The following is a 12,833-nucleotide window of genomic DNA, read 5'->3' on the forward strand; positions in this document are numbered from 1 at the left end:
CGTCAAGCATGGACAGCCAGTCCGGTACAGCCCCATTAGTAAGAGGCTTGGGAATAAAGGGTGGTACCAGGGGGTGGGGGGCTGAGGGTCTCTGACCTCTGTGGGGTCACAGTGGGTGTCACAGTGATTGTCACGTCCAGCTGGGCCTGCCGGCTGTGGGACCCTCTAAGGCATCACGAGGTTGCTAGTTTTGGCAACGGAGAGGAGAATTTGTGGAAATGGGGTGCCATAGAAGAAAAGTAGACTGGGCTTGGTCCTCGCAAAGGAATCGTTGACTGTTCCTGGTAGAATTTTAACCCTTATATTTGAGAGAGGGAGCAAGGAAAGATAAAATCTCCTAACTGCTCAGGCGACTGTGTGGATAGCCTGCTAGGGTTGGTTTTTCGATCTCAAGCGTCCCTGAGGGAGTTGGGGGGATGGTGTTGATAGGGCCCCAGCTGCTGGCATGAGCTGGTTATCCTGATCCCTCGTTAGAAGCTGTTTCTGTTGAATGATATCCCAGAGCTATTAATTCTGGGAGCTTGAAAACCACTTATGTAATGTCTTCAGAATAATATTAAGGGTTGGTCTCCACAGGAGAAATCTGGGCCACAGTTAAACAGGATCCCACCCTGTTTCCAGGGAGCATTTGCCTCTTAGTATTTGCTAAGAAGAAATAATAGTTTATAGCTTGAAAAAAATTAAGGATGGCGAGCGAGACCAATGGGATGTTTCAGCTTTTCCGTGATTCTCTGAAACTTTTCCTCGTCAGTTCCCCGTGAATCCCGGGAAACTTTCCTGAGAAAATAAAATTAATTCACAAGATAGACACATAAAATTAACGCATAAATTAACACATATGGAGATATTTATGAAGCTTAGAGAAAACTTTATTGCCTGAGGCACGTGCTCCAGAAATGTGGTGTGGAATAAACAGAAGGACAGAATGACGTCTGAAAGGCTGCCTCCACGTTTAACAACTGGCCTTTGACGATGGACGACCTTCCAGAATCTAAATTCTCCTGGTATTAATTAATAGGAAGAGTTAATAAGACAATATAGGAGATCATAAAGCCAGATTTTGCTCATTGGAGCATGATAAAATGTTTTGCTCATTGTAGCAGTAAATAAAAGGTGTAGCATCAGAAGGAGTTCAGAGCTGGGTTTAGATGAAAGAAAATGTCATCAATCGCATGTCCCAAAATAAAGCCTTTCAAGCCAATTATGTAATTGTCTTGTAGAGAGTTAATGTTTATTCATCCATATTTTATGCATTCTTTATTAATTTTATTTATTTATTTATTTATTATTATTATTTTTTTTGAGACGGAGTCTCGCTCTGTCGCCCAGGCTGGAGTGCAGTGGCCGGATCTCAGCTCATTGCAAGCTCCGCCTCCCGAGTTTAGGCTACTCTCCTGCCTCAGCCTCCCGAGTAGCTGGGACTACAGGCGCCCGCCACCTCACCCGGCTAATTTTTTGTATTTTTTTGGTAGAGACGGGGTTTCACCGTGTTAGCCAGGATGGTCTCGATCTCCTGACCTCGTGATCCGCCCGTCTCGGCCTCCCCAAGTGCTGGGATTACAGGCTTGAGCCACCGCGCCCAGCCATTAAATTTATTTTTATGGGATAACAGATAAGATAAATAGTGCTTTTCAGATGTCCTCACTCTTGTTTCTCATCACACACCATTGTAATAGCTGTAACCATCTTAGCACATTTCCTCTGGAAAGACAGAAAGGATGAGCTCACCTTAAAACACTCATTTCCCAAATGGCATGTTTTTACCCTCTGTGGTTTGGATCGGGTTGTTGGGAGGAGGTAGTTCTTATAGGTGAGTGTCAAGGACAGGAATGTCAATATCAGGAATATCTGTTAGCCACATAGAAATAATTTTCATCACTTTCACATATATTATTTTATGACATCAGTACTTTCTGTTAATTTTATCAGGTAGCAAAGTCTATTTTATCATCAAATATAGGAGGTGATTAAATAGGGTGCACCCTTCTACCTGGGATGCCCAGTGGAGGCTCAGCATTCACCCAGACCCACAGGATTTGTGAGGCGATGAGGGGTGTCAGCCTGGCTGCCTTCACATCTGGGCTCTTCCTCAGCCTGATCCACCCCACATCTCACTGAAGCCACAGAACATAAGACACCAGGCTACGGACTCATCAGCTGGAGGTTAATCTAGTGAGAAACACCATCTGTGGCCACTGACTAGAGCAGAATTCAAAGATCTTCTGCAAGGGATTGCTCTTTAGAATTTGTCTAAATGCTGCAGAGCCCATTCCTGTTTGACATGACAGGTCCATCAGCTTCAAGGCACTTAGATCTGGGAGAGGGACCTAAACCTCAGCAGAGGCAGAGGGAACTTGGGACAAAATATTAGAAATGTTAGCGATGCTGCTTTTATCTCTCCTGATTTGCTGCTATTAGGAAAGGGCTTTCTATTTTGCAGGCACAAGTTAAAAATCACTACCAACCTTTTTTCAATAAAATTCAAAATTCTTTTTCACTGTTTCCATAGACTTTACCAAGCCACTTTGTGAGACTGACAACAAGTAATAGCTTTTAAAATAGTTTTGGCTCTGATGTGGTTTGGCTTTGTGTCCCCACCCAAATCTCATCTTAAATTATATTCCCATAATTCCCATGTGTTGCGGGAGGGACCCAGTGGGAGGTAACTGCATCGTAGGAGTGGTTCGCCCTGTACCGTTCTTCTGCTAGTGAGTAAGGCTCACAAGATCTGACGGATTTATCAAGGGTTCCCACCTTTGCATCTTCCTCATTTTCTCTTGCCGCTGCCACGTAAGAAGTGCCTTTCACCTCTCACCATGATTCTGAGGCCTCCCCAGCCATGTGGAACAGTTAATCCAATTAAACCTCTTTTTCTTTGCAGTCTTGGGTATGTTTTTATCAGCAGCGTGAAAACAGACTAATACAGTAAATTGGTACCAGTAGAGTGGGGCGTTACTGAAAAGATACTCAAAAATGTGGAAGGGACTTTGGAACTGGGTAATAGGCAGAGGTTAACAGAAGAAAACAGAAAAATGTGGAACAGTTTGGAATTTCCTGGACACTTGTTGAATGGCTTTGACAAAAATACGGATAATGATATGGACAGTGAAATCCAGGTTGAGGAGGTCTCAGGTGGAGACGAGGAACTTGTTGGGAACTGGAGCAAAGGTGACTTTTGCTATGTTTTAGCAAAGAGACTGGTGGCATTATGCCCCTGCCTGAGAGATTTCTGGAACTTTGAACTTGAGAGAGCTGATGTAGGGTATCTGGGAGAAGAAATTTCTAAGCAGCAAAGCATTCAAGAGGTGACTTGGGTGCTTTTAAAGGCATTCAGATTTAAAAGGGAAACAGAGCATAAAAGTCCAGAAAATGTGCAGCCTGACAATGTGATAGAAAAGCAAAACCCATTTTCTGAGGAGAAATTAAAGCCAGCTGTGATATCTGCATAAATAACCAGGTGCTGAATGTCAATCTCCAAGACAATGGGAAAAATGTCTTCAGGGCATATCAGAGACCTTTGAGGCAGCCTCTTCCATCAGAGACCCAGAGGTCTAAGAGAAAAAAATAGTTTTGTGGGCCCTGAGCTGTGTGCAGCCTAGGGACTTGGTGCCCTGTGTCCCAGCCGCTCCAGCTGTGGCTGAAAGGGGCCAATGTATAGCTCGGGCTGTGGCTTCAGAGGTGGAAGCCCCAAGACTTGGCAGCTTCCATGTGGTGTTGAGCTTGCAGGTGCACAGAAGTCAAGAATTGAGGTTTGGGAACCTCTGCCAAGATTTCAGAAGATGTATGGAAATGCCTGGATGCCCAGGCAAAAGTTTGCTGTAGGGGCAGGACCCTCACGGAGAACCTCTGCCAGGGCAGTGCAGAACGGAAATGTGGGGTCAGAGCCTCCCACACAGAGTCCCTACTGGGGCACTGCCTAGTGGAGCTGTGAGAAGAGGGCCAAAGTCCTCCAGACCCCAGAAGTGTAGATCCACTGACAGTTGCACCGTGAGCCTGGAAAACCCACAGTCACTCAATGCCAGCCCGTGAAAGCAGCCCAGAGGGAGACTGTACCCTGCAGAGCCACAGGGGCAGAGCTGCCCAAGACCATGGGAACCCACCTCTTGCATCAGCATGACCTGGATGTGAAACCCGGAGTCAAAGGAGATCTTTTTGGAACTTTAAAATTTGACTGTCCCACTGGATTTCAGATTTGCATGGGCCCTGAGCCCCTTTGTTTTGGTCAATTTCTCCCCTTTGGAACTGCTATATTTACCCCAACTGTATCTAGGAAGGAACTAGCTTGCTTTGGATTTTACAGGCTCATAGGTGGAAGGGACTTGCCATGTCTCATGTGAGACTTTGGACGGTGGATTTTGGATTAATGCTAAAATGACTTAAGACTTTGGGGGACTGACTGTTGGGAAGGCATGATTGGTTTTGAAATGTGAGGACATGAGATTTGGAGGGGCCAGGTGCAGAATGATATGGTTTGGCTCTGTGTCCCCACCCAAATCTCATCTTGAATTAAACTCCCATAATTTCCACATGTTGTGGGAGGGATCTGGTGGGAGATAATTTGAATCATGGGGGCGGTTTCCCCCTTACTGTTCTCGTTATAGTGAATGAGTCTCATGAGATCTGATAGTTTTATCAGGGGTTTCCGCTTTTGCTTCTTTCTAGTTTTTCTTTTGCCGCTGCCATGTAAGAAGTGTCTTTCACCTCCTGCCATGACTATGAGATCTCCCCAGCTGTGTGGAACTGTTAAGTGCAATTAAACCTCTTTTTCTTCCTGGTCCCAGGTATGTCTTTATCAGCAGCATGAAAACAGACGAACACAGGTCCTAATAGAAAGCATGTGCTGTTTTAATCCAGTTGACAAAGGCACACCCTGGGCGTTTCACAGGACTGAAGCATTAGGACCTGTGCAGTGTGTGTTTATTTGTTGTTACCCTGGCACCAGCACAGGGGAGAGGATAATCCACTTTCACCCACAACCTTCCCAAGGCTCCCCCACTGAGTGCCAGCAATGGACGTAGCTAAGCCCCAACCTCTCTGCCCAGGGAACCAGCCATCGGCACCCACCAGGCTCCAGGGCCTCTCGGCAGGAGGCCCTTCAAGTTGAAGGAGTGATGTGTCCTGTCCCTGCTTCAGTGGAAGTCAGATTAAAATGTATACCAGAAGGACACAGAATATCTACCTGGGACAAGAGACCCCAAAAGAGAATGAAAAACCAAAATCAAAACAAAAGGAACCTGTGTTATTGGGTATTTAGAGTTGACCGCACGGCTTTTGCTGGCCTGTGTCTCATGCTTGGGAGCACTCGGCTCTGTGGACGTGACAGCTTGAGGGTGTGACCCAGGTCTTATTACTGCTGGGTGTTAGGAAGCAGTGATCGTTTCCTCCAAAAACAAAGACTTCCTCTAATTTCTTCCCATGTGTGAGGTGGAAATCCAATGTCTACATTTCCTATCAGTTACAGAAAAATTACTACTTTTAGATTCTGGCTAAATCTTTACCAACAATGTAAAGAAGGGTCATTTGGACTTATTCTTGTTTAGAAACCAAAAATCTACCCAAATAACTGATTTCCAAATTACATGGGTCTGGTAGTTTTGTCTTGGTTTGCTTTAAGAGGGTAATTTCTCCGTATCCTTCAAGAAGTCTGATATACAGTAGGTGATTAATAAATGTTTGTTGAATAAATGAATGAATGAGACTGTGACATATACTGTTAGAGACATTGTGTTGTGTCAGTATCAATGATATTTATGATACAAGACAAGGCATTTTACTTCCGCCTTTAGAGATGCGGAAGTAAAATTTATGATACAAGACAAGGCATTTTACTTCCGCCTTTAGAGATGCGGAACATACAATTTATTGTATGTTACCATCATATTTATAAAGCCCCTTTCCACCTCTGTGTAGGGGAACTCAATGCTCTTTATCAAGAGCAATCTGTGAATTTTGAAGAAACAGCAGACATCAGAAGAAGGAAATCTCCATCTAAAGATAAAATCACCTAGAAATTGCCTAGCGCATGATGAAAACTCATGCTTTGCTTGCTGGCTATAAGTATTTCTCTTGGGGTGGTTGTACATGTTACTTTCTGGCTTCCCACCCGCTAGGACGCATGCCACACTGAACTTAAATTCCGTGACTAACTGCCATGCACAGATGTCCTGGAGACAAATACACACCAGAAAATATGCCGAGTATCATAGTCACACGAAACATTATAGAACTAGCAAATATTTGCTGCTTTTGGCTGGGTTGGAAATTATCTTCTGTGAGATAAATCTTTTGGCTAAAATATGATTTTTAAAGATTCTCAAATGTTTGAGTCTTCATTTCTGCATTAATTAAATTAAGATGGAGCCAGCGTCTCAGAGAAAGCTCACATGCTCTTAACTCATGAGGTTGCTCTGAAGTATCTCATTCTGTTTACACTCATCCTCCTGCGTGGCAAGGAAGAGAAAGAGCCAATAAATAAATGAAATAAACGAAAAGTCCTTCAGCTTCAGGCCCAGAACGGAGGTCTCAAGCTTGGTAGAAAATGGACTGACCAAGAAACAAGCCATGGTGTCTGAGCACACGGACGCCTACAAATGAGAGGTCTGTTCTTTCCCACTGGTCCACAGGGGCCCCAAAGTCTCGCATTTAGACTTTAGGCTCTTTCATCTTTGTTAAACATATATTGATGTATTGGTCTTCGAGTTTTATTTTGCTTTCTATGAAGACAATGCCTGTAACCATCTGTTGTACGTAATAGAATGCCACAGTGACTAAAATACGCAAAAAGAACAAGACCCAGAAAGGTGAAATCAAAAATCCTTGTTGTAGTAGCCACTAAGAAGAAGTCCGACGTCTATCTCTCATTTGCATTGACCCATTTGTGTATTTATGAACTCATTTGCCTGACAGGTACTGCACGTTTCCTGTGCACCTTCAAAGCTGTTTCATCTCATTTCCCTTCCTCTCCGATTTGATTGAGGGGCTCTTCCGAGCCTTCGGCACCGGACTCAGTTCTTGTTGAAACACCGCCCGCCACTCTCAGCAGTCCCTGTGTTGAATGGTGGAGCAGCCAAAGTGGGTTCTCAGAGCCCGTTGCACCCCTCTGCAGACCCCACCTGCCAGCTCCCTCCTCTTGGCCCTCAGAGGCCAGGCCCAGCCTGCTCCAGCGCAGTGACCCCAAAGCCTCTTTCCTGCAACGGAACACCTCCAATTACCCCCTTGTCCTGTGTGTTCCTTTCTCCTGAAGTTTGCCCTCTCCCACAGCATAAGCAAGCTGCAGCCTCTCCTGCTTCTGAAACCTCTCCTGGACCCTGCAGCCTCCTCCCTCTGACCCTGTCCCTGCCATGCTGCTTCTGGCAGCTCCTCCAGGCTTCCGCTTGGTCATGCTTTCCAGATGTTCCCCTGACTTCTGCCCACATGGGGCTGAGGCTTCACTGGAGCTCGGGGATGCCCTGCAGAGATTCCTGCTGCTCCCTCTCAGGCCTGGGCACCTCCCATGACTCCAGGGACAGAGCTCCTCCTGCCTCCCAGACAACTCGCTCTTCCCTGTGCGGGCTTGGTGCCCTGCAGTTGGTTCTTCTCTGTACCCTGCTGGCCTCGTTGCAGCGAGCTCCTCTCTTCAGCCTCTGCCGTGCACGGTGAGTGGCTGTGGGCACGGGATGCCCACAGGCAGATGCATCTCAAGCCAATGCCAAACCGCCCTCTCCCCTGGGAATAAGCCCATCTTCCCACACCTTATTCCCACCCACCACCGTCAACCGGGGGGTGTCAGTCACCCCAGCCTCCACCAGGCCCCACATCCTGATGACTTCATTTTGAAAACTTATTTTTAAAGTTTTCATATTTAAATATTAAACTGATAACTTTGCAATTAGGGATAAAATTCAAAACCGTAAAGAAAGAAAAATTAAATTATCCCAATTTTACCACCCAGAAATCACTGATGCCAGTGTTCAATGAGTGTTATCACAAACCTCTCCATGAATGGGAAAGAATAAAAGAAGGAAAAGCACATTTAAAAATGTGATTATACCATAAATGCTAAAGTATAACAAAGCAGAGAATTTAATTTTAAATGAATTTGACCAACAAAACAGAGAACTGGACGATAAGTGAAGGAGAATCAGAGTTCAGACACATTTTCAGTTACAAAAGAAATAATAGCTCCTAAAAATACAGCTCTGAAGTTCGTCAAAATGTTAACAAAACTGTGAAGAAGATGGAACTTTTTAAAGCCAGCGGTTCAGGTTTGGGTCACACTAAGGGCCACTGGTTCTGAATGAGAAAATCAGCATCTGTGAACATTCTTTTATCCCCTCTCTTCCCTGAGCTCCGGTTGTGTACACGTCTCCAGCGCATTTCCCATGATCAACATTTTTTATCTTCGTTCCACATTTAAACAGATTCAGTTGTTTTTCTGTAGTTCAGTCTATTTTGGTGCACTTCCTGTTTCTGACCGCTTCATTCAGGTGGTTCTCATTCGTGGCGGGATCACACCAGCAAGAAGGATGTTAAAGGACAACTCCTTGGGGCCGTCCTACACTGAAACCACCTGAGTGCTGCAGTCTCTGTGCTTTCAGAAAATCACGGTGGGCACACAATTTTAGACTAAGACTTTGATCGCATGCGAGTTACTGTTCACGAATCCAGGGCCAGCCTGGTGACTGTCTTCCTTTAAAGCACCTGGCTGGGTACCTAAAATGTTCCATTAAAAAAAAAAATTCAATAACTTCATCAGAACAGGCCTTGATATAGACAGATCTCCATTTCTTTGGTTGTTTGAGTGAGTTTTTGCTCTGCAGGCTCAATTCTTTAGAATTTAGTTCTGAAATCACCCTATTGTTGAATATTCGTTTCCTAGCCATCTGCCGCTGTCTTTCTTTCTCTGCAACCTTGGTGGGTCTGATGAGCAGAGAGAGTGTGGGCAGCAAAGCCGCCAGGAAAGCCCAGAGCAGCAGAGCAGGGATGGAAGGTGGTGGCGGGGGGAAGGGGGGGGGGATGTGGAGCAAGGGGCTGGAGCGGCGGTAAGGAAACATAGGGGAAACCTAAGGGCATGTTTATCATTGACAAGAGTAGTGGGGAATAGCAGAGCAGAGCTTGAAACATTTATACATAAGTTTATAGCTGATGGAGAAAGGAAGAGAATTCCCAGTGTCACATCCCTGAAGGCTATTCAAAATGGAACCTCATATCACATCTGAGACAGTAAATGTTCACCATGGAATAGAATTTGAAACAAAAAAGTACAAATAGCTTCCTTGCAGCACACCCACTGGATGTCTGACCATGTACCAAGTGTTCTGCAACATTTACGTTATTTAAACTCCACAGTACTTCCATTGCTTTTCCTTTACAGATGGGGAAACTGAGTCACCAAGGAGGTGATTAGCACGCAGAAGGTCACATTGCTGGTAACTGGAAGGGCCTGGATTTGACCACAGGTGTTTTATGACAACTCCAAAGACAAAAAATCAATACAGATAGTTTCAACAAAAAGAAAATAAACAATCTATTTATACTATTCATCATTGATAAAATGAAAGGTTTTGAGAAAAACAAAGCAATGAGCAGAATCTGAGACAGAAATATAGAGGTTCTGCCTTGCACTCACCTGGGGCTGTGGAGTGAGATGAGACAGGACCAGAGCCCCTACCAGCTGTGTGACCTTAGGGAACCTCTGTAATGATTAAAGTCATGCAAGTAATAACTCCACTAACACCCAGAGGGTACTTGCCAGGTGCCAGGCCCCAGGCTGTGGACTTTAGTCATACCATTGTTACCCCACTTTCTCCCCAGTTACTAAACATGCCAACCTCACGGGTTAATTGAGAGAAGTGTGTGGGTATTCCTGGTCAAACACTCAACCTAGGGCCGGCTGCTACCAGCGTTCCACTCCAATGACTGCAGGGACGTGTTTTATATCCATAAAACGAAAAGGGGAGGCCTGTGTTTGAGTTAGTCACAAAATGTACACGTCCATGTCCCGCTGTCTCCAGCGGTGGAGATTCGGAAGCCTCTAAACACACCCGCCCTCAGGTGACATGGAGACGTGGGTCTCCCCATCTGGAGGTGTGGACAGATCCCACGGTTGGGTAGAGACGCTTGGGATGGAGGAGGAGCTGGGCCTGGTGTTAGAGCAGCTGGGGTTCTGCAAGCGTTGCCACTGTCCAGGGAGAAGATGTGGAGAAAACCGAGGCCTGTGGTGGGCAGGAATCGGGAGGGACAGGGTGCTCAGAGGACATCCCTGCTTAGTGGAAGCCACAGGATTTGCCGGGAATAAACAGGAAGTAAAAACCATACCCCCTTCTAACAGGGTGTGTGTGCTGCTGAGAGAACATCTGTGTCATTCCCCAGCACAATTTGGAAGTGATCATTGAAGTCTTTTTCACCTTTCACAGCATCAGACAACACTGAATTATTAAGGTGATGGGGGTTCCAGATGGTTCTATGAGACATAATGTGATTCAACCAAAATGGAGGCCCACTCTTCACCTCAGCAGGTGAGTGCAGATGAGAGAATCGCAGGCTTGGCCTTGGGGCTGGTCACGGAGGATCCTGTGGTCTACACCCCAGTTTCAGCGGCTCCTGAAGTAAAACTGTGCTTGAGGAGAGCCCACCTGTCTTTGGGGAAGCACAGTGGAACTCTGGAGGCCGGATGCTGGCTGTCGCCTTCTAGGAGTGGAGAGGTGGATAATAGAAGCTTAAGGGCATTTTAAGGTCAAAGGTCTTATTTTTTAACTTAAGGTTTTGCTTTGTATTGATTTTGGACGGAAGAGTCCTGGAAAAATTAATTGCCAAGGGTCACTTGGAAGAGAGTGGGTGCCGTGACGTCGGTGGGGTCACCCAGTGTCAGACTGGCGAGCATTTCGAGTTGCCCGTCAGCGTTGTGCCTCAAGCTCCTGGTGTTCCCGGAGGCTGTGCCCTGGAGGCCTGTTGCAGAGGCCATGAGGCACATTCTCCTGCTGTGAGGTCAGCCTGGGCAAGGCAGGCGTGGCAGCCTGCACCACGAGGGCAGGGAAACGTGGAGAGGGAGGTTGGTTTCATGTTACAAAATGCGGGATGAGTTGGTCTGGCCAAATTATACTTTTAGGTTCAGGCCTGTACTTTATATTTTAAAAGCTCAAATTATTTTATAATCTCCTGAAAATATATCATCTTGCCATTTGCTTTCAATACTGCACTGTGACCTTTTATAATCTTTCAAAAACATGTTCTCCCCTTGGATAAATGAGGAAATAAAGAGGATTCAGTGAAGACCAACTACTGAATTTTTTTTTTTCTTTTGAGACGGAGTCTCGCTCTGTCGCCCAGGCTGGAGTGCAGTGGCCAGATCCCGCCTCACTGCAAGCTCCGCCTCCCGGGTTCCCACCATTCTCCTGCCTCAGCCTTCCCAGTAGCTGGGACTACAGGCGCCACCACCTCGCCCGGCTAGTTTTTTTAAAATTTTTTTTTGTATTTTTTAGTAGAGACGGGGTTTCACTGGGTTAGCCAGGATGGTCTCGATTTCCTGACCTCGTGATCCTCCCGTCTTGGCCTCCCAAAGTGCTGGGATTACAGGCTTGAGCCACCGCTCTTGGCCTGAATTATTTTTAAATATCTTGTTTATAAAATGTTAGTCCTGAGAGGATTTAAGAGTTGCTTGGCTCTTGAAGCCAGCGGAGACCTCTGCGTGCATTGCTTCATTTGTGGGGGAGGACTCTAGCCCCAGAGGGCAGATGAATAAACTGTGTCCCGGAGGAATTAAGCAAATTGCTGAGGATGGTACCACAGTGAATGCCCATAAGCTTCTATTGTCCTAATCTCCACTCTCAGGCTCCTAGAAGGTGGCCATGTGTCTGCCCGGCCTCCTCACACCTGCCTACCCCTTACCTCGCTACGGGACCTGGTGTTCACCCTGCCCTTCTAACACAGTCTCTACAGCCTTGTCAAGGTGTAGCCCACTGACGGGCAGCATCAGTGCCATCTGGAAGCTTTTATACGAAAAAAACCCCAAAACCCAGGGCCTCACAAACCCCAAAACTCTTTGCCTCCCAGAAGCTTTTTTCAAAAACCCCAAACACGGTACCTCCCAGAAAAACCCCCAAACCCGGTGCCTCCCAGACCTTCGGAGTCTGACTCCACCTGCAGGATGTTTGCGTGACCTGTAGGCAAACTAACATTTGGAAAGTATCGTCCAAGAACATGAGGAACCTCTCAGTCACCAAACACAGCAGTGTTTTCTGAAGCCGTCTCCTCGTCATTTTTTGTTTTGTTTTGTGTTTGAGATGGAGTCTCGCTCTGTTGCCCAGGCTGGAGTGCAGTGGCATGATCTCGACTCACTGCAACCTCCGTCTCCCAGGTTTAAGAGATTCTCCTGCCTAAGCCTCCCCAGTAGCTGAGATTACAGGTGCCCGCCACCACGCCTGGCTAATTTTTGTATTTTTAGTAGAGATGGGGTTTTGCCATTTTGGCCAGGCTGGTCTCGAACTCCCGACCTCAAGTGATTCATCCGCCTCTGCTTCCCAAAGTGCTGGGATTGCAGGTGTGAGCCACCGCGCCCGGCCTCTCCTTATCTGTCGTTTGCAGGACGGGCCTGGGAGTGGCCACCACGTTTCTAAGTTGTCACCTCCTGAAACTCCCCATCCTTTCTGGTCTACTTTTCTCAGTGTGCTGCTGCACCGCACGCTCTGTTGTTAAACATCTACTTATTCCTCCTCTCCAATTCTATTTTTTCCTATAATTTCTATTTTTTTCAATTAATAATAATAAAATCAAAAGCTTCCACAATTGTCTAAGGGCAGTTAACTCCTAAACCACTGCCTCTTACTCTGCTGCCTGTCCCAGCTGCCCACAAGACA

The 12,833-nt window shown here is 46.3% G+C and overlaps 1 long non-coding RNA gene across 1 annotated transcript; it reads left to right on the forward strand.

The window, feature by feature from the left end:
• The first annotated feature begins 2,792 nt into the window (after positions 1–2,792).
• LOC135970379 (uncharacterized) lies at positions 2,793–8,831 on the forward strand. The gene is made up of 3 exons (XR_010586057.1): positions 2,793–2,849; positions 4,663–4,781; positions 8,466–8,831. It is a non-coding gene; the product is annotated as an uncharacterized lncRNA (long non-coding RNA).
• The last annotated feature ends 4,002 nt before the right edge of the window (positions 8,832–12,833 follow it).

The sequence above is a fragment of the Macaca fascicularis genome, chromosome 4 (assembly GCF_037993035.2).
Source record: "Macaca fascicularis isolate 582-1 chromosome 4, T2T-MFA8v1.1".
NCBI lineage: Eukaryota > Metazoa > Chordata > Mammalia > Primates > Cercopithecidae > Macaca > Macaca fascicularis.